The sequence below is a fragment of the Lagopus leucura genome, unplaced genomic scaffold, assembly GCF_019238085.1.
Source record: "Lagopus leucura isolate 7727_CA_CO unplaced genomic scaffold, USGS_WTPT01 Super-Scaffold_100002, whole genome shotgun sequence".
NCBI classification, from domain to species: domain Eukaryota; kingdom Metazoa; phylum Chordata; class Aves; order Galliformes; family Phasianidae; genus Lagopus; species Lagopus leucura.
The window spans coordinates 33,010,285-33,028,762 of record NW_024962263.1 but is presented as its reverse complement, the minus strand read 5'-3'; the positions used below and the strand labels follow the sequence as shown (position 1 = coordinate 33,028,762).

At 40.1% G+C, this 18,478-nt stretch overlaps 1 long non-coding RNA gene across 1 annotated transcript in view; it reads left to right on the top strand.

The window, feature by feature from the left end:
* LOC122179084 overlaps window positions 1–6,299 on the top strand; it is a 9,749-nt gene extending 3,450 nt beyond the window's left edge. The window contains exons 2-4 of the long non-coding RNA XR_006178528.1: window positions 4,448–4,504; window positions 5,394–5,507; window positions 5,948–6,299. This is a non-coding gene — a long non-coding RNA (uncharacterized LOC122179084). The remainder of the gene's footprint in view (window positions 1–4,447; window positions 4,505–5,393; window positions 5,508–5,947) is intronic.
* The last annotated feature ends 12,179 nt before the right edge of the window (window positions 6,300–18,478 follow it).

Below are 18,478 nucleotides of genomic sequence, written 5' to 3'. Positions count from 1 at the left end.
CCAGCATGGTAATCTTGTTGAATCTGATCTTCATCTTGTTCTGAATCTGTCTTCCAGGATCCTACTAGAGTATCAAAGGTCATTGAAAGTGAAATATGTTAATATAAATTTATTTGAGTTATAAAGAAGCTTACAAAGTCATTTTACCAACCAGTACTTTTTGGTGCTACATACAGTCCTTTGATGCACCTGAGTTATTTAATCTATCTATGGCCAAAAGATCTTAAGAATAAGCTGTGAGACACGGAGTCCAAATGCTATCAATAAGCATATGGTTAGAGGGAATTTCAGAAATTAGAACAAGGCTATTACAACACCTCATCAGGGAATGGTTGCCATAGTAAGAATGCCTATCCATCACCTGATACTTCATTCAAGTCTTTTAAGAACTTCCCAGTGGGTTGGGAACCTGGAACCTGTGTGTGAACATTCCCCTTGTGAAGTTGCGCTTGGTGTCTTTGCTGCTTCTGCATTTTGCTTGAGCATGTGGAGAGAGACCTGCCCAGTCAGCTTTTATGGACAGTCACTGTGTTTTAGCACCCAGCCTTGTAACATGCAGAACTTGTTTGTCCTCTTTGTGTCCTTGGAATTACAATTAAGAAGTACATCACTGGAACCAACTCTAAGTACTTGCGCGAAACAAGGCAGGCCTCAGAGAAAGATGAGATAGCTCAGGGCCTTTTCCAGCTGAGTTTTGACAGTCTTGAAGGATGGGGATTCTACAGCTTCTCTAGACAACCTGTTCTACCATACTCCAAGGCTTTCTTCTGTGCATGTGTGCACATCAGCAGAGAATGGGGGTTGCAGGAGGAGAAGGGAGTGCACGCATTCGTGTACTTATTCATGAACAGTGTTCACAGAAGAGCAGTCCCAAATTCTGTTTCCTCTTTGGCAGGTGAAGAAAGCATGCTGCCACTGGTGAGCCAGGCAGTTACTAGGCAGCTTTTAAAATAACCCCCACACTAAGCAAAATTATATGCTGTAATAAATGAGATGTTTCTAGAAATAATATGTTTTTAGTTTTGAAATAGTTTTGCAATTCTGCAAGGATTCACTGCTTTTAAGTAACTGGAAAAATGAGTGCATTGAATCTCTTTCACATTGAGATCTATTGTCAGTTTATTAAATGCAGATTTATTGCTGACTTTCCTAGCCAAAAAAATAGCTGTTAGCACGCTATAACAGAGCATAAATTTGACTTCACTGAATCAAAGACATTTTTAAAGAAAAAAATTACTTAATGACCTGTCTGATCTAATAAATTTTGTAGTTCTCATAAAACAAGATGACAAGCATTTATGTCCACTAGATGTGTAAAACTAAGATAGTCCTGGTGGTTAGCATCTGAAATAGTTTCTTTAGCCAATTGGTCTCATGGTGGACTCTTGTCAATAAAACAAGGCAAGGATAGGAATGGCTGCATAAGTAAGATGAAATAGAAACATTTTCTCATGAAGCATTAAAATTGAAGTAGCCTGGTGGCATGAGACTTCAGAGGTTGTCTGTAGGCCACCACGCTTCATGACTGGCAGAATTCCCTTGACAAAAATCTGCATTTAAACTGCGGGCTTACAGTGTAAAAGGGAACTAATCATTTTCTTCATTCAGGAAATCCAGTTTGCAGAAATCTGCTCCCTCTGGACATCATTAAGCTTAACTATACAAAGAGAAGTTTCAGAATCCATAATATATGTGTATTTAAATATGTGCATCTATATATGTATGAAGTCCAGTTTCTGTTCAGCTACAAAGTTTACATATGCCTAGAAATTTTCATATATACATGGACCATGCCTAAACTTTCTTTAGAGTCTGGCATGTTTTCATTCAGCCTCAGTCATCATTCTTGTAACAGATGCCATAGAAAGTCAAGTGCATCTCATCTGTTCTCCTGGAACAGCATTGCCCCAAGGCCATCCTTGGAGGCATCAGTAGAGACCCAAGTTTCTTTGTTTGAATCAAAGCACATCAGCATAGTTTCATTGATTGAAATGTACTTTGGTTCCATTCATTCCCACTCATGTAGTGCTCCCTCATGGCAAGGTCTTGTAACTGGGTCTTGAGCGTCACAGTGTTTGCTATCACATCTGGGTGGAATTGTCCCAGGAGAATAAGCACTCCAGAATGGGTTTCTCAGTACAACTTCAAAGTAGACACTCCTGTGACAGCATTTCAAAGCTATTTCCTTTTTTTTTTTTTTTTCCTTCCAAATTCTGAATCTTCTGTAAGCAGCACAGTAACTCTTTATCTCCTTTGCAGTCCTCTATCTTTATTAAAATAGACTCAAAATTCCAACATTCTTCCCTTTTACTCCACTCTTTGCAGCCTTCAAGACTAGTTCACATTCATCACTACAGTCTCTCTCAAGTACTCTTGTGTGATTGTATGCGTGCATAGTGACATGTCCACATGCATGAAAGAGAAGTGCTGTTCCTTGCTCATACTTAGGAAGCTTGATAGGGAAGCCATGAATCATGCTTGGACCTCCCAATTGCAATAGTATCTCCTGTGAGCAGAGTGTGGCCCCGTTGCCATCCTGCCTGCGTAGGACACTGCCCCCTTGCAGATGCTGCCCCACTGCAGAGTAGGAAAAGCCTTTCTGGAGTGGAGCTCCAGAGTCCCTGTGCAGTATGCAGAACTCAAAATGAGTTTGGAACAGTTTGGGAGACATGGCAGCAAAGGCTGTCACTACTGTTGGAGGAAAGGGAAAAATGGATTAGGCAGAGGACAGGGGGTTGTAGGGGAATTGTAGTTTTGTCAGGATTTGTCAGGGGGTCCCAAGAATAGGAAACAGGCTTGTAAAGATTGACTGAGTATGAGGGGGAACATTGGGTCTGGCGCAAGGGATAATCGCAAATCTAAGAGTGAGGAGGCTGCTCAAGGGGAAAATAGGAAAGAAAGGAATGGGAACAGTTCTGTCAAGAGCATATATCAATAAGCTAATCAAGATGAGTTTCTTTGCTTTCATCATGAGCACAAACTTTTTGTGTGCATGATTCCATGCAGTAGCTTCACTGATTTCAAGGCAGAACATCCTCCATTTCCTCTCTTTCTTCCCTCATCTTCCATCCTCTTTTCTTCCCTCTATATAACCTTATAGGATGTCTGGGAAGGGGAGGAATTTTCCAACCCTATGAAGAATGCCCAAATGGCTCAGCAGTGTTGAACTCTCTTGCCTCAGGGGCTCCATTTCTATGTCTTTGCTGGTGATAATATGTCAAAACGCAAATATAGTTGGATTTCAGGCCCCCATGTGGAGATTTTGTCAAGGAAATGTAGCTAATGTTCACATCTTACTTTCATGTATTTATTTTTGTTGGTAAGTTTGAACACATTTTCCTCAGCCTACAATTCTGTTCCTGTTGGTTGTATACACGTAGTGAGTAATTCACTCCTGAGAATGTAATTTCACTTCCTTAGTCCTGATGTTTTTCTGTTACAAATCCAGATGTGATGGTCCATTGCTAGCTTCTAACTTTAGTGTTGATGACTGCTAATGCTAGCATTAATAATGGTAGGCTTTGCTACTATGGCAGGTATGTTTACAGATTTTAACTCAGGAGTCTATCAGTAGAGACATTTATGCATTGTGAAAGCATGTCCCACATCTAGAGGTACCATTTTAGGGTTATGCTATCTCTGTCTATGGGCAGTTAGTCCTCTTTCTCATGTAAGGTTAAGATGTGACCGGCAGCAGAACTGACAGAAATCTCATTTGGATCTGTGTCATCTCTGTTGAGTTCATCTCAACCTCTCTTCTCATGTTTGAATGAGATGAGGCACATCTAAAGCCGAGTCCATAATACAGGAGAGGAACAGCAAACACATTTTAGGAACTAATTGCAACAAATATTCAGTTGGTAGAGTGAATACGAGCACCCAACGTCGAAAAACAGTAGCTCAGCATCCAGTACATTTAGCTGTCTCCGGCTGGAGAATCTGTAAACCCTTCACAGCCCCTTGCCACAAGATATGCATTCCTTCAAGCAAAGTACCAGCCAGAAATGTCTTCTAAGTGCCCCATGTCATATGTTCCAGTATTTCAGCCACTCTGGTTGTGCTGAGAGTCTTGTTTACTTTGAAAAAATGCAATAAAGAAGTTCTATTAAGACAAACATCATAGTTCTATAATGTCCAAGCAAAATAGCCAACGAAGAGTAAGGCTTTGCCTGAGTCTCACTTATATACTGTATTTTTGACGCTCTTGAAGACACCCTATACGTCTTTAGATCACAACATTCATTTGACATGACTCAGTTTACTCTCTCACACAGCTGATCAAGTGTGGCACATACATTAGACCATGAGGAACAGCAGACATGCCATGCATCAGGACGACCTCCAAAGAATAAGCAATGAAAATTGCATGAAAGGTCAGATGGGGGAGCAGTTGGATCATGGGCAGGAATCAGCACACCAAGAATGAAACAAAACATTCTTGTTGCAGGTCCCTGTGTCTCCTGTGTGGTTGCTGCTGATGTGTGAAATTCAGGTCACTTGCCAGGTTTGTGTTGCTACATTAAACAGCATTACAGTAGGAACAACATTGTACTGCACAGGGCTTAAAAAGAAGTAGTTGCAATACAAAATGAATGTGAGAGCCAAGAATGAAGAAAAGGGACATTTCACCTTTTGAAATAAATATACGCTGCTTATTTCTGCATTAAAAGCAAAACCAACCTAGAGGAGAATTTGTCTTTTCCCCTTTTCTGGAAGAAATCCTGAGAACTGGTTTTAAATGATGTCCAAACCTGGCTGTTAAGCTGAGAAGCAAATGCTGAGCCAGTGTGTATCCAGTGGCAATCATGCAGTAGTAACAGAATGTGAAGAAACTTTGGAAAAGAAAAGAAGAGCCAGCTGCGTCCACTGAATGCGGCATTAAGGGAGAAAGGCTGTGATGATGTATCTGCCTGTACGGGGCTGGGTTCTGAGGGGACCTGACTGCTGGATGGTGCCCGCACAGCAGGGTGGAAGAGCACAAGTGTGGCTTCTGTCCTCTTGGTGCAGTTAAGCAGGATCACAAATAATAGATTATAGACATCTGCTTGTTTGATGTGGGTGTGAAATTCCAAATTAGCTAACAAAATGGTGCTTTGTATTAATAACAAGCACGCAATTTAGTCTGTAATTTCCCTGAGAGAATGGCAAAGTTAAATAATTAAGCATGCCTCAAAACAGGATTATTATAGGGATTAAGAGGAAAAAAAATACAGCAGCTAAAATTAAAAAAAAAGGAATGTAGAAACAATGCCTCCAAACCATGGCTTTTACACATAGCATTTTGCATGTTAGTTAAACTAGAAACAGTTGAGAATGAGTAACCTGGATGAATCTGTTAACCTCACTCTTCAGTGAGAGGACTGATCTGTAAAACACTGCACAAAAATCAACAGATGGTGTTGTTAGCCACCTCTGGAGTGTCTGCCTCTAGGAAGCTTAGAGCATCTCCTTCCAGGAAGAAGGATGGAAGGATGGGCTTTCACCTGTTTTTCTTAGAGACACACCAGGTCAGTCTTTTCTTTTTTTCCTTTCCCTTTCCCTTTCCCTTTCCCTTTCCCTTTCTCATTGAGTGAATGTCCCAATCACTTTTCATTTTCTCAGAGTAATGATGAGTATTTACCATGTGTTAATTTAACTCCTTCGATATGCACTATTTGCTTCATGTTTTCCCAGTATATCTTCATGTTCAGTTATTACCTATACTGCTTTTTTTTAACTTACTTTTTTTTTCTTCACATTTCACGAATCCAAAAATGGCAGTTTATAAACTTTGTCAAACACATATGCAGAAATATGGGTAAATATAAAGTGGATTAAAGACAATTTCTAAACACAACTACAGAACAGATAGATTTGAAAACCATGATGCTCAGCTTATTCAGTCAATGTGCATACTTCCCTTTTTTGGCAACTTTGTCTTGAATTCTTTATCTGCTTTGCATTGCAGATAAATATTCCCTGTTGTCTTGTACTTCCTACAGAGTGGATCATCCACTCAGTACATGTAATGTTGTGAAGAAGAGCAGCAGAATAATTTTCTTCTGTGATACATTTCTCCAAGAGGAAAATATTTTTAAAGGAGAACAAAAGGGAAGAAGATACTGAATTTAGTGAAGACATGTACCAATTAGCTTGTAGAAGTCCATCTCTCTCTCATGTTTAGAGATCACACAAGAGATGCTCACAGTTGATTTATCAGCTGCATGCACAAATTCATTTGCGGTAGAATCCCAGTCCCACTGAGGCCAATAAATTTGTTGTCATTGATTTTAATGAAGCAAAAATCTCATGCTATGGCTCACGGCTTTTCTTTACTTCTATTTATTTATTTATTTATCTATTTATCTATTTATTTATGCAAGTCTTTACATTCATAAAAACAATTTTATCCGGAGAGCGCAGTGGTAATAATGCCAGCTCCAATTTTTACACAATAAAAGGTTTCCAAAAGGAGAATGTCTTTGCCTCAAAACAATGCTTATTCTGAACATATTCATATGAACGTAAATGTTGGTAGTATCTGGCATGAAAACAGATGCTGATTTCTCCAAACCAGCCTATGTTGCTCAAAAGCCAGAAGAAGGAAAGATGCATTACTGTGCTATTAGTAGGGCCCATGCCCAGGTCTGTTTTGAACATTCTCAAAGTCTACTGACACCTCCATTGCATAGTAGGAACTCAGGCATGTGACAATTGGATGCTGTGTGCAAGGGGTCTAGTGGGGACTAGTTTCATCACTCTCAACCAATCTCTTAGGCATAAAAAGAAAGCACAGTCTTTTACTTACCTTGTGATAATGTTATTGTAACCCTGCATCAGTGATAGGACAACATAGTCTCACATGTTTGTGTATATAGAGTCATAGAATCATAAAATCATAGAATCCTTAGAGTTGGAAGATACCTCTGATGGCCATCTAATCCAACTGCCCTGCAATGAACAGGGACACCACAGCTAGATCAGGTTGCCCAGGGCCTTATCCAGGCTCATCTTGAAAGTCTCCAGGGATGAGGCATCAACCACATCACTGGGCGACCTGTGCCAGTGCTTCACCACCCTCACCTTAGAAGATTTTTTCCTTATATCCAACCTAAATCTATCTTTGAGCTTGAAGCCATTTCCCCTTGTTCTGTCACCAAAGACCCTGCTAAAGAGTCCCCTTCTTTCCTGTCCTCTTTGGATACTTTAAAGGCCACTCTCAAGTCACCTTGCAACTTTCTCATCTCCAGGCTGAACAGCCCCAACTCTCTCAGTCTGACCTGTAGGAGATGTCTACCATCCCTTGGATCATGTTTGTGGTATACCTCCAGTACATAACTGTGAAGTTCTGTTTTTAAGATCGCTTAGTTTCCAAATAAGGAGAGAGGAAGAGAAAATTTCAATCAACTGTGACCATCTCAAACAGGAATTCAATCTGTATTTGTGATCTCAGCTTCCTGTTAATTAATGCAGAGAAGCAAGAAACAATTTATCTGATCTGCAGCACAGTCTAACAACTGAGAAGAATCAACCCCTGGAAGTGCACAAATTTCAGTATTGACTCTAATAAATGAACATTTGACTTTAGGAGATGAACAGGCCAAGTAATTTCTTGTGACTGCACTTGTGTTTAAAATACTTCACAAGATTCACAAGGCCCTCTTAATCTTTTTTGACAGTCAGAGTACACCCTCTTTAATTATTGATCAGACAAGCAAAGTTTTCCAAAAGATAGCACCTTTAGGAAAAAATTGCTTTCTCTTTGGTTGTATATAACTGCTAGTCAATATAACAGATCCAGTGTTGCTATCTCCTAAATGACCTGGCTTGACCAGAATAGACAAGACTAGACTAGACTATATTATTTCAGAATAAAGCACATTAATGAGGGCATTGACCAAACGCCTCTTGAGCAGTGACAGGCATGGGGAACCAACCACCCTTCCAGGTGGCTTTTTCCAGTGTTTGACCACTTTTTTGGTAAAGAAGTTTTTCCTAGTCTGAATACCTACTCTGAATCACCAAGTCAGTATCAGATAGTATGACTTAATTTATTCTACATAATGTGTTCAAGTTGAGTTAAAAGCTTTGGATTCATTTAACTATTGCAGTTCCTAAAGACTTTGCTTTTTGTGTCAGACACATTAATCTCAAAAAAACAGTTATTAATAAAATCTATTAGCAAAACAAGTGGAAAAAGACCAGTGCCCCACATGTAAAACAAATCACAGTTTTAATGATCAATCACAATGCACAAAAGCATGTGAAAGTTACTTTTCCTTTCTAAGAATCTGCTACAATATACTTGGGCATTTTACGATGCTATATACCAGATCAAAAAGTATATTTGTAACATGACCTGTCAAATCAAGGAAAAGTAGTTTGTCCACCTGTTTCAGCAGCGTAAGAGCACACGTTCAGCCTTCCCATGACTCCACCCTGAGTTCAGGGTAGAATCATTAAGAAGTCTGATTATTGATAGAATCACTTATTGCTGCTCAGTTTCTGTTGTTTGTCATGGAGAGACATAGGAGTAGATTCAGCTTGCAGAATAAAACTTCAAAATTCAGCTGACCAAAGGCAGTGATCAAGTTTTAGGTGAGTTTAAACAGCCTCTAAATTTCTAGTGACTATAGTGGTATCTTGGTCACCTGGAACACATACAGGTGTTTTGATGTGGATCTGAATTTGCTTCTTTCTGGATACTGGATAAGGATTTGCACAAATGTAGCCAGCATGCTACTTGCTGCTTCAGCTCAAAGGCTAGTACATGCAGTACCTCAAAGGACTAGTCACAACCTCCAAAATATATTTTTAGCAATTTCTAACTTTTTGTCTAGTTCCCATCTTTCTATGTGGGCAGGGACGTAAGAAGGAAGCTATCTTTTTGCTTCCATAAATGCTTATGATATCAGCCCTGGTGAGGCTGCACCTTGAGTACAGTGTTCATTTTTGGGCCATTCACTGCAAGAAAGACATCAAGGTTGTGGAGTGTGTTCAGAGAGGGCAATGAAACTATGAGGGGTCCGTAATACAAGTCTTGTGAGGAGAGGCTGAGAAAGCTGGGATTTTTCATTCTGGAGAAGAGGAGGCTCAGGGGAGACCTTACTGCTCTCCATACTACCCGAAGGGAGGTTGTAGTGAGCTGGGGGTCGGCCTCTTCTCTCTGATGTAACTGTGTAACTGATGATAGAACTAGAGGGAATGGCTTCAAGCTGCGCCAGGGAAATTCAGGCTGGATGTTAGTAAATATTGCTTCTCTGAAAGAGTGGTCAGGCACTGGAATGGCTGCCCTGGGAGGTGGTAGAGTCACCAACCCTGGAGGTGTGCAAGGAACGTTTAGACGTTGTGCTGAGGGACATGGGTTAGTGAGAACTATTGGTGATGGGCGGACAATTGGACTGGATGACCTTGTAGGTCTTTTCCAATCTTGGTGATTCTATGATTCTATGTTTCTAAGTCTCAGCATCCAGGTTTATGGCATCTGAAGGAACCCAGCTAATGTTTCAAATCTGTTTTATTTGCTTATTTACTTATGTAGCTTCCAGGTTCATTAAATTCATTCTGTAGTTGTGAATGAGTGGGAATTTTCCCATGTGAGACTGGAATGTTAGCGCTCTGATTAGGCTGAGTGGTTTGATTAGATATGAACAGTGGCATTCCCCCGAGACTGAAGACTTCAAGGCCAAGATGCCTACTCTCCTTCACCAGTGTTTGTTTTTGGACAGAGCCTGAAATAGCCATTCCTGGTAAAGGAAATTAAGGTGTAGGCATGTGTGCTCTGTTAGAAGGGGTGATTACTACTGCTACTGATGCTGCTGTTGGTTCCTGAACAAGCTGAGCATGGAAACGTGCTGTTTAGTGTATACCTGTGTTCCTGTGTTGGTATTTGATCTATGCTTTTGCTGCCAATAGTGACCCTAATTTATTTTTATGCAAGTTTTGTTGTCAGAGTAAATATTTCAGAAGAGCTTTGTTTTTCAGTCTTACGCAAAAAAAAAAGTCACTTTCATCACTTGCTTTTCTTCCCACGTCTGCTCTACAAGTTGGATATCTCAGTAATTCTGCTAACTGCATCTGTGGATCAGCACCCTTTCAAAAGCCTTACTTTCCTGGGTTATATTATGTGTAGCCTTCTTATCCCTCATAAGATCTGTCAGAAATGCAAGTTTTGAATCCCAGGCCAGCAGTTCAGGGGTATGGGTAGTTCAGAAGAGCAATTCCCAAGGGTACTGTGCTAATATTACTGTTGTCAGCGTAATTTCTTGTGATGTTGCTGGCAATGATCTTATCAGCTTTTAAATTAAGGCACTCGTCAGTATGAAACAGCTTTTGACCAGTAGCAAGTCGTAGGTGGAGAAGAACATTTAAAAAACACTGTATTGTGGAAGAAATTCAAAACTCTGCTTAGATGATCTTGTAAAAATCAGTAATGCACTAGAAATGCTGGATTCATATGAAACCAAACTAAAAAAAGTTATTTCAAAACTTGCTGAAGGGAACAGTCCAATAATGGGAAATGTGAGCAGATGGAAAAGGCTTCCCATGTCTCTTTTGTATGTTTCCCTATCAAAATGACAATAGACCTATTGTGTGCAAGAAATAGGATTTGTGAGCTTGGAATGCATTAAAAAAAAAAAAAAAAAAAGTCAAAAAAAAATAAATCAGTAATCCTAGGATTGGTGTATATGCAAAAGGTGGTGCTTGTGCTTTAATTCCAATCTGATTCCTTATGCTCAAAGAAACATTCAGCTTTAAGTGCTTTATCCAGTTTGTTTCATTGCTGTGTCAGATATGGAATAAGTAACATGATGTTACAGGTTGAGTTTTACAAGTGAACATCCATAATGTACTTGTAAGAGTCCTTAGTCATCGAATTATGGCCCCAAATGGAGTTTTACCAGCTGATCCAGATGAATCAAGTTGTAAACTCTGGAGGTATTTAAGGGACATAGACAAGGCACTAAGGGACATGGTTTAGTGATGGGACTCTGTAGGTCAGGTAGGTGGTTGGACTTGATGATCTGGAAGGTCTTTTCCAACCTAAATGACTCTGTGATTCTCTGGGGGATTTCTGTTCTGTTCTGAACCACCATTTTGCAGCTTTTGCTCACCCTTTTCAGATCCTCGTATAACCCCATCTCTAAAAGTTTCATAAATATACCTTGCATGTTTTACAAAACATATCCTTCTTTTGTAAGGTGATTTCCATTGCTACACCTGCCTATGGCCTGGAGTCCATGCATGGCAAATATGTATCAAGTCATGGAATCCTGGGAATGTCCTCTCCAAAAAAAGTATCAGTAAAAATGCTGGCACTTGACCATATTAAGTGTTCAGTCTGATTTTAACCAGTTTGGAAGTGCAGCATGCTCGTGTGCTGTTCCTCTGCCCTATGCACTAGAAGGAATTGGCCATTTATAAAGAGGTTGGTGGTCAGTACACTTTTCTGACCATACTCTGCACCTCATCACCATAGTCTGGCCTTTTTTCTTAATTTTAAACAATTAAAATTGAGCTCGCTTTTAGCTCTGAATCATTTCCAGAAGAGAAAAGAAGAATGCTTTGGAAGCCTTACAGCTATGGACTTTGATTAGCCTGTCTTCTTAAGGTAAAGAAAGTGGACCATGGTCTCATGCTGAAGTGAAACAAAAGATTAAATTTGAATACTACTTGTTGAAAGCCCTGTGAAGTTAGGGTTAAGGCTCTGTGTGCAACCACAGGGAACTGAGTGCTGTGTTCAAGTGACAATCAGGATTTACTCTGCAGTGAACATACTTCAGAGTTGTTTTTGTCCTAAAAGCTCCTCAAAATCCATAAAGCTCTGTCATTTCAAGTATATTGATTCAGTGCTGACATGTTTTGTTTATAGAGACTGGAGTAAGCCCTGATGCTAGCAAAGATAGATCCATATTACTCCCTCACTCCTATCCTGTGTGTAACATGTCAACTGGCATGTGTTATGGTCATGTCTTAAAAACTCACCTTGTTTCCTAGGCCTGATAATCCTTTGCTGAACAAGGCAGTTCTAGGGACCCTAGAACTTGGGGTCATACAGGACTTCAGTGGGTGCAAACAAATATGAATTACCTTCAGTCTTGATTTTCACAGCTCTTTTCTCATGATGCTTTGGAGCTTTCTACCATTTGTTTTTTAGAGCCAATAAAAAGAAAGACATGGAGATCATCATAACTGACTAGTCCTTTATTAGGTAGTCCAACATCTTGAACCGGACTTGATTTTAAATTCTGTGGCAAAACATGTAACATCTCTAGGCTGGACACCTATCAACCAGAAAATATCTTTTTTCTTGATGATCAAGGTGACTGATTTGTAACGTGGAGTATAACATGCATTTATAACACCAGATTTGAATAAATACAGATGCATTATGTCTACTTAATATGCGATCTAAGTTTGGTTAACACGTACCCTGATTTATGAATGGAAATCAGACAGCAGTTTTGGAAAACAGCCTGTTTTTACCCACAAAACAGCTAACCAAATGGCCAACAGTTGAATTTTCAGAAAGATAAAATGCTTTTGGTAGAGCTGAAGTCTTTCTTAATAGTAGTTACATGCGTTTTTGCACTTCACACACAAGGACAAGAGCAGACCAAACAAAACCTTTATTACTCAGGTCACCTCAGCTGTTTTTTCTGTAACATAATGTCTGTATGTATGCATTTTCCAAAACTCAGTAGTTTCATTCTCTTCCATTTAGCATGGAAACAATTCCTCCTTCCTCCCCAAAAACTATCAAAAAACTTGACCCCCAGACAAAAAGCTGGTACCAAATGATCAATAAAATACGCACAAAAATGTGTGACTTATTACATTTTATGCTTCATCCTGAAACCATTATAAAAGTTCTTACAACATTTTGGCAGTCATTTCTAAAAAGCTGCTCTGTATTGGAGAGGGAGCATATGTACCATGTGATATGACATCTGCCACAGTAAGTAAGCTTTTAATTGAATATTTGAGGAAATAAACATGTAAAACCCATGTAACTTGATGTCAAATAAGTTATTGTTGCCTCAAGGCTTTCTTGATTTTTTCCATTTTTATTTTTGGCAGGAAAGTTTGAAATATTGCACATATTGGAGACAGGAGCACTTCACATACAATCGTCCATCAGGATAGAAAACATAACATTGTATTATTGCTGCTACAGCAGCCCTCTCCAAAATCTTGGCAGTTATCAAAGTGGCATTTGGGATCTGAGATTAACAATGTCTCTGCTCACATCTAAATATATATATTGAGCACAGAGAGGAAGAAAGGGAACTGACACGCATTCAATTGACTGCTATATCGGTACTAACTAGAAATGCCTTTCTTGCATTACCTCTGTGTATGTTTTCACTTCTGTAACCCTCCACAACAAGCAGTGTGTTTGTGTTTTTTTTTTTTCTTTTTCCCTTATCCTTACAGTGTTCATACCTCACAGGAAGCTTTACAGCTCAGGAATTATGTTTCTCCTTCCCTCCCTAACCGAACCATCCCTCAGTCCCCTTCATCTTTTCTTCCTCCAGTTTTGCACAATGTCTTCAGGTGGAGTGTGAGTGGAACCAGAGAGCAACTCCTAAGTAGAAAGCATATCCCATAGGCACATTTTTCAGTTTTCCCTCCCATCTGTAGAATGTACCAGTTATTTTAAATGTCCTTGGTTAACATCTGCCAATGGATATATTCATTCCTGTGATGGGAAGAAACGGGTGGGTTTTTCCCACCTATTCAGTACCAGCGATCTAGGAAGTGATGTTGCAGCTCTCATTCTTGTTTGAGTAGTCCATGCTGGTGGCACAATGGGTCTCCTCAGGCAATCTGCTCCTCGTTCTACAAGATCAAGCTTTCTATTTGACCCTCTTTCAATTCAGTGACAACATTGTCCGAAGTGATTATCCGTGCAGCTTATTCCAGGATGGTTCCTTGCATTGTCACAATGTCTATATCCATATGATATATCCACACAAGATTTAATAGAATCACAGAATCACAGAATATCCTGAGTTGGAAGGGACCTGTAAGGATCATCGAGTTCAACTCCTGGCTCCACACAGGAGCACCCAAAAATCAGAGCATATGTCTGAGAGCAGTGTCCAAACTCTTCTTGAACTCAGGCATCTTGGGGCTGTGTCCACTGCTCTGGGGAGCTTATTCCAGGGCCTGAGCACTCTCTGGTGAAGAACATTTTCTTGACATTCAGTTTTGAATTAATTTACTGGATCGTATTTTGTGAGTCTTGGAAACCGATGCTTTACAATTAATCCCCAGACCCTTAGTATACTGAGCCTAATTCTCATTTCATGAGTGTTGAACTTACTCTCTTGTAATTCACTTGGGCCAGGTCCTCCACTCATGAATACCATAACTTTTGATTTCCGCAAGCTCACCTGCAAAAGGAATGAAAGCCTGGACCAAGGCTCCTCCATTAGTTTGGCCTTTCGGACATATAATATGGTTACCCATACTTGGCATGGATTTATCTTTTACAAGCTCGTATTACTTATTGGCCATGAGCCCAACATCTGACTGTTTAAAGAGTTTTGTCTAGTAATTACTTCATTTCTTCACTGAATTGTGAAGTGAAGGAGCACTACCAAGCACATACAGAAAATCAGACCATGGTGGCTGAGTAATATCAAAAGAAATACAGACTCACTGCAGACAAGACATGCCAAGAGTTTAGATCAACGGAAGGTGCAGCTGATGGTTAGAGTTTTCTGGAGCAAGGTCATGCTCAGTCCTGCAGCAAGTCTTAGCACAGTTTCCAGTGAGCAGGATACTGTCATCCTTTGGGGTCGCAGAATAAAAGACAGGGGATTCTATCACAGCTTCAAACAGATGTAACAAGATGACTGGTACCAGTTTGAAAATGAGAAGCCTATGCATCATCAAACCCTCAGTTGTATCTACTTGGTTATGAAGTTCCATCTGTTTTGCTTCATTTTGTATTTTCAACTATCTAATAAAGCTTACAGCCAGAATACGTGCTTGTTCTGCAAAAGCAGTTAGGTAGTCTAGAAGATTTGGCAGTTGGGTAGGTGGTACATGGTACGATTGGGATGGAAAACAGTGTCTGTTTTTCTAGGCCGAGGCTATTAATGACATGGTGAAAGATCCAGTAATAAACAGACAGCACTGCTATGACTAAAATCAGCTCTAGGTAATTTTTTTCTTCACAGCAGCAGAGAAATTGACTTTTCCTGAATAAGAGCATGTAGTTCACAAGCGTACCTGTGCCAGGAGGCCTTTGGCCAGTTGCTACACCAGGTGCACCCTTAGGATAGGAGACCAACACAGTTCTCTTATCAAGGCTGTCCACAAAAACAGCCAAGATAAGAGGACAGGTACATCCACAAATAAGGCCCATTTTCTGCTTTCTGTTTTGTTCACAATTGGGAAAGAAGTGGTCTTTGCTTCACTAGCTGTTTGAGAACACACATCTAAATCAAGCTTGGCTGACTGATGAAGGTGAATGTAATCTTTTAGCTCAGGTGTCAGTGTATGGCACTGGCTAGAAATATGACCTGAAGTAGCTGGAGAAAGAAAGAAAACCCATTTCTTTCCTTTGTGCTTCTGTTGGACTTGAAACTTAGAGCTAATGTGTAGGTGGAAGCCGCAGGAGGGAGAATACAATGAACTCAGCCTTTCTGTCATTCACTGTGAAGTGGATTTATGACACTGACAGAAATGTTGTGTTTAAATATGTCTGGTTTTAGCTGTCTTCTGGGTTGGTGTAATACAAATATCTCATTACCAGGGGCACCAGTAGGTGAGACAAGTTATTTTTCCCAAGCCCTGAGGTCATTCCTGAGCTAAGATGTAAGCAAAGATATTAACTTCTTTATAGTAGAAGACTGAAAATGATGAAGACCTGGACTGGAAATCACAGTGAGATTTTAAATGGCAGCCTATTTTAGGCACACCAAATTCTAAGTGAAGGACAAAAAAAAAAAAAAAAAAAAAAAATTTTCTTGGATGCTATGATTAGCAAAACACTGAATTCAGTTGATCAGTTGATACTAGTTTTATGGCAGGTTTGTGTTAACTTGCCACTAGGACATCAGAGTTGAAGATGATTGTGTTGCACCTTTAAGGACCATTTAACATGCTGTATCGGTCAAAGAATTTGCAAAAATTTCAAATATGAAAGAAGGTCTTAAATGCATTGATGAAATGTCAGTCAAGTGTATATTTTACTTGTGTTTCTTTGGAACTTAGCATCTGTTTATTAATGGCTACTTCAAAGCAATCTATTTCTGCACGATACAGTTGGCACTATCTAAGTGTATTGTCTGCTGTAAAGAAGAGAGAAGACATTAAGAGCATTGGTTTGTCATTAAGGAAAACACTGAAATGAATTTATTTAGAAGCAAATACAGATGCTGTAGTAAAAACTGCTAGTACACTAACAGCAAAATAAATAAAATGGGCATCTACAGTAATGATAGGATTAAGTAGCCTCTCTCTCTTAAACACATGCACACACACAACTTCTTATATGATACAAATGTAAATATGCACTTGGATATCCCTACTTACCCATTTTAGCATGCTTAGGTTACAGAAGCCTCTGTGTAGAATAAGCAGACAAACAATAGCCTTATCCCTCTTTATTTTCAGGGGCCATATGACAAAAAATCCCCTTGTTTGACCCACTTACAGTTATTTGTCTTTCCAAAAATATTTTCCACATGGAGATCTCCAAATCTGAGTGCCATCTGTGAGGACTTCTTGGGTTTCTTTGACAGAGAAGTCTCTGGAGGAAGCCCAACTGCAAGACTGGGCTAGAATGACTAGATTTTTGTCAGCGAGAAACAAGGACACTTGTGTGTGGTGGGTCCCACTTCCCAGTCACTCATTTTGGGGTAATTCCTTAGTCAGGACTCTATGCCTGACTGAAAGGGCTGTGCTGCAGATGTGGACCCTGCCGTTCTGTCAGCATTCATGTAGCCACGCAATTGCCCTCCAGAATGGATGTTTTAAGATGGCTATCAAGCTGTGAAATGAATGCCCCATGGAGTCACCTTGGTGTAACTCAGCTCTGTTGACCATTCCCCTGCATTTTCTTCTGGCTGGCAAAGCTACATGGCTGGAAACACCTGATTTTTACTTTTTATGTATTTACTTTTGAAGGAGTAGCTTACTGACCACTTTTGAATACCACAAACCAAATACTGGATGCATTTTTTGAAAGGACACAGGGCACTGTCAGCATCATCAAAGAGATGGGATGTGGTGTGTTGTATTAGCTGATGGTACATCATCTTGTTAACGTAGGATCATTAATATCATCAGGATAGAGTGAATTCACAATCTAGGGACAAGAATGCCACAGCTACATTTTGTGGCATTTGAGAAGCCTAAAGCAAGGGAAGGAGGGCACCATAGTGAGCTTTTAGTAGAAGAGTGAGCAGAGACCGGGACATCCTTAGGATGATCTCCTGGGATTAGGTCAACCTAATCAACCTAACACCAAAGGACTGCCAGCTTTTTGAGACAGTGGAAGGCCACTATCCTTCCCACAGTAGTTAAGGGAAGCCACCATCACCTGGCTATTTGTCCTGTCTAGATGGAAAGCATAATTATTAACAAATGAATAAAATGTCAAAGGTTGAAAGGGAAGTAGCTACTTTGATTTTCTATGTTTCTTGGGAGTAGGAAATTGCAAACTGGAAGGCAGACAGCAAGGTTTGCTCACCGGGCAAAATGCTGTTTGGATGTGAGCTGGAATACATCTTGCTGTAAGGTTTGCACCTAGGCATTCTCTTAACAAAAGACAGGACTGTATGGGAACTGCTGAGTCACGGCCTGAACCTCTGATTGATCACCTGAGGTGAGCCTTGAGTCAGCCAGAGGAGCACAGGTGAAGGCAATTCACCTGTGCTGCCGGAAGGGGTGGAGCCAGGTTCCACCCCTCCTGGACCTATTTAAGAGCTGGCTACCAGAGGGGAAGGGTCTCTTCTGGAGATTACCTCTCTTGGTGTTTTGTGGTGAGCCCAGCCAAGGGTAAGCTCTTCCACTTATTCTCTTTTTGTTATCGTTGTCTACTTTGTCTAACTCTCTTGATTATATTGTGATTATAACATCTTGATATCTGTTGATTATACAATTATATTGTGATTATAACATCTTGATATCTATTGGTTATACACAGGACATTTGCCTTTTTACTAGCTTTGAAGAGAACAGTTTCTGTTCTGGTATGTAAGGGGCTGCCTTGTTTGTGAGAAAGTCAGATTCAGAAAGGAAAGTGTCATTATATCTGTTTGCGTGTCTGCAAAAAAATCTTATTTCTCTGGATTCTCTATTTCCCAAGAAGCTGTCCTATCTTGGATTCCCACAGCAGGAAAAAATAGTGCCTGGATTGAGGCAGGAAATTCCTGGCTAGCCAGCTGGCTATCTGGCAATTGCTAGTCATCCTGTTGGGCTCAAATAAGCAGCTGTGTAGGCAACATTTAGATAACAAACCCTGGTGCAGACTCTTTCT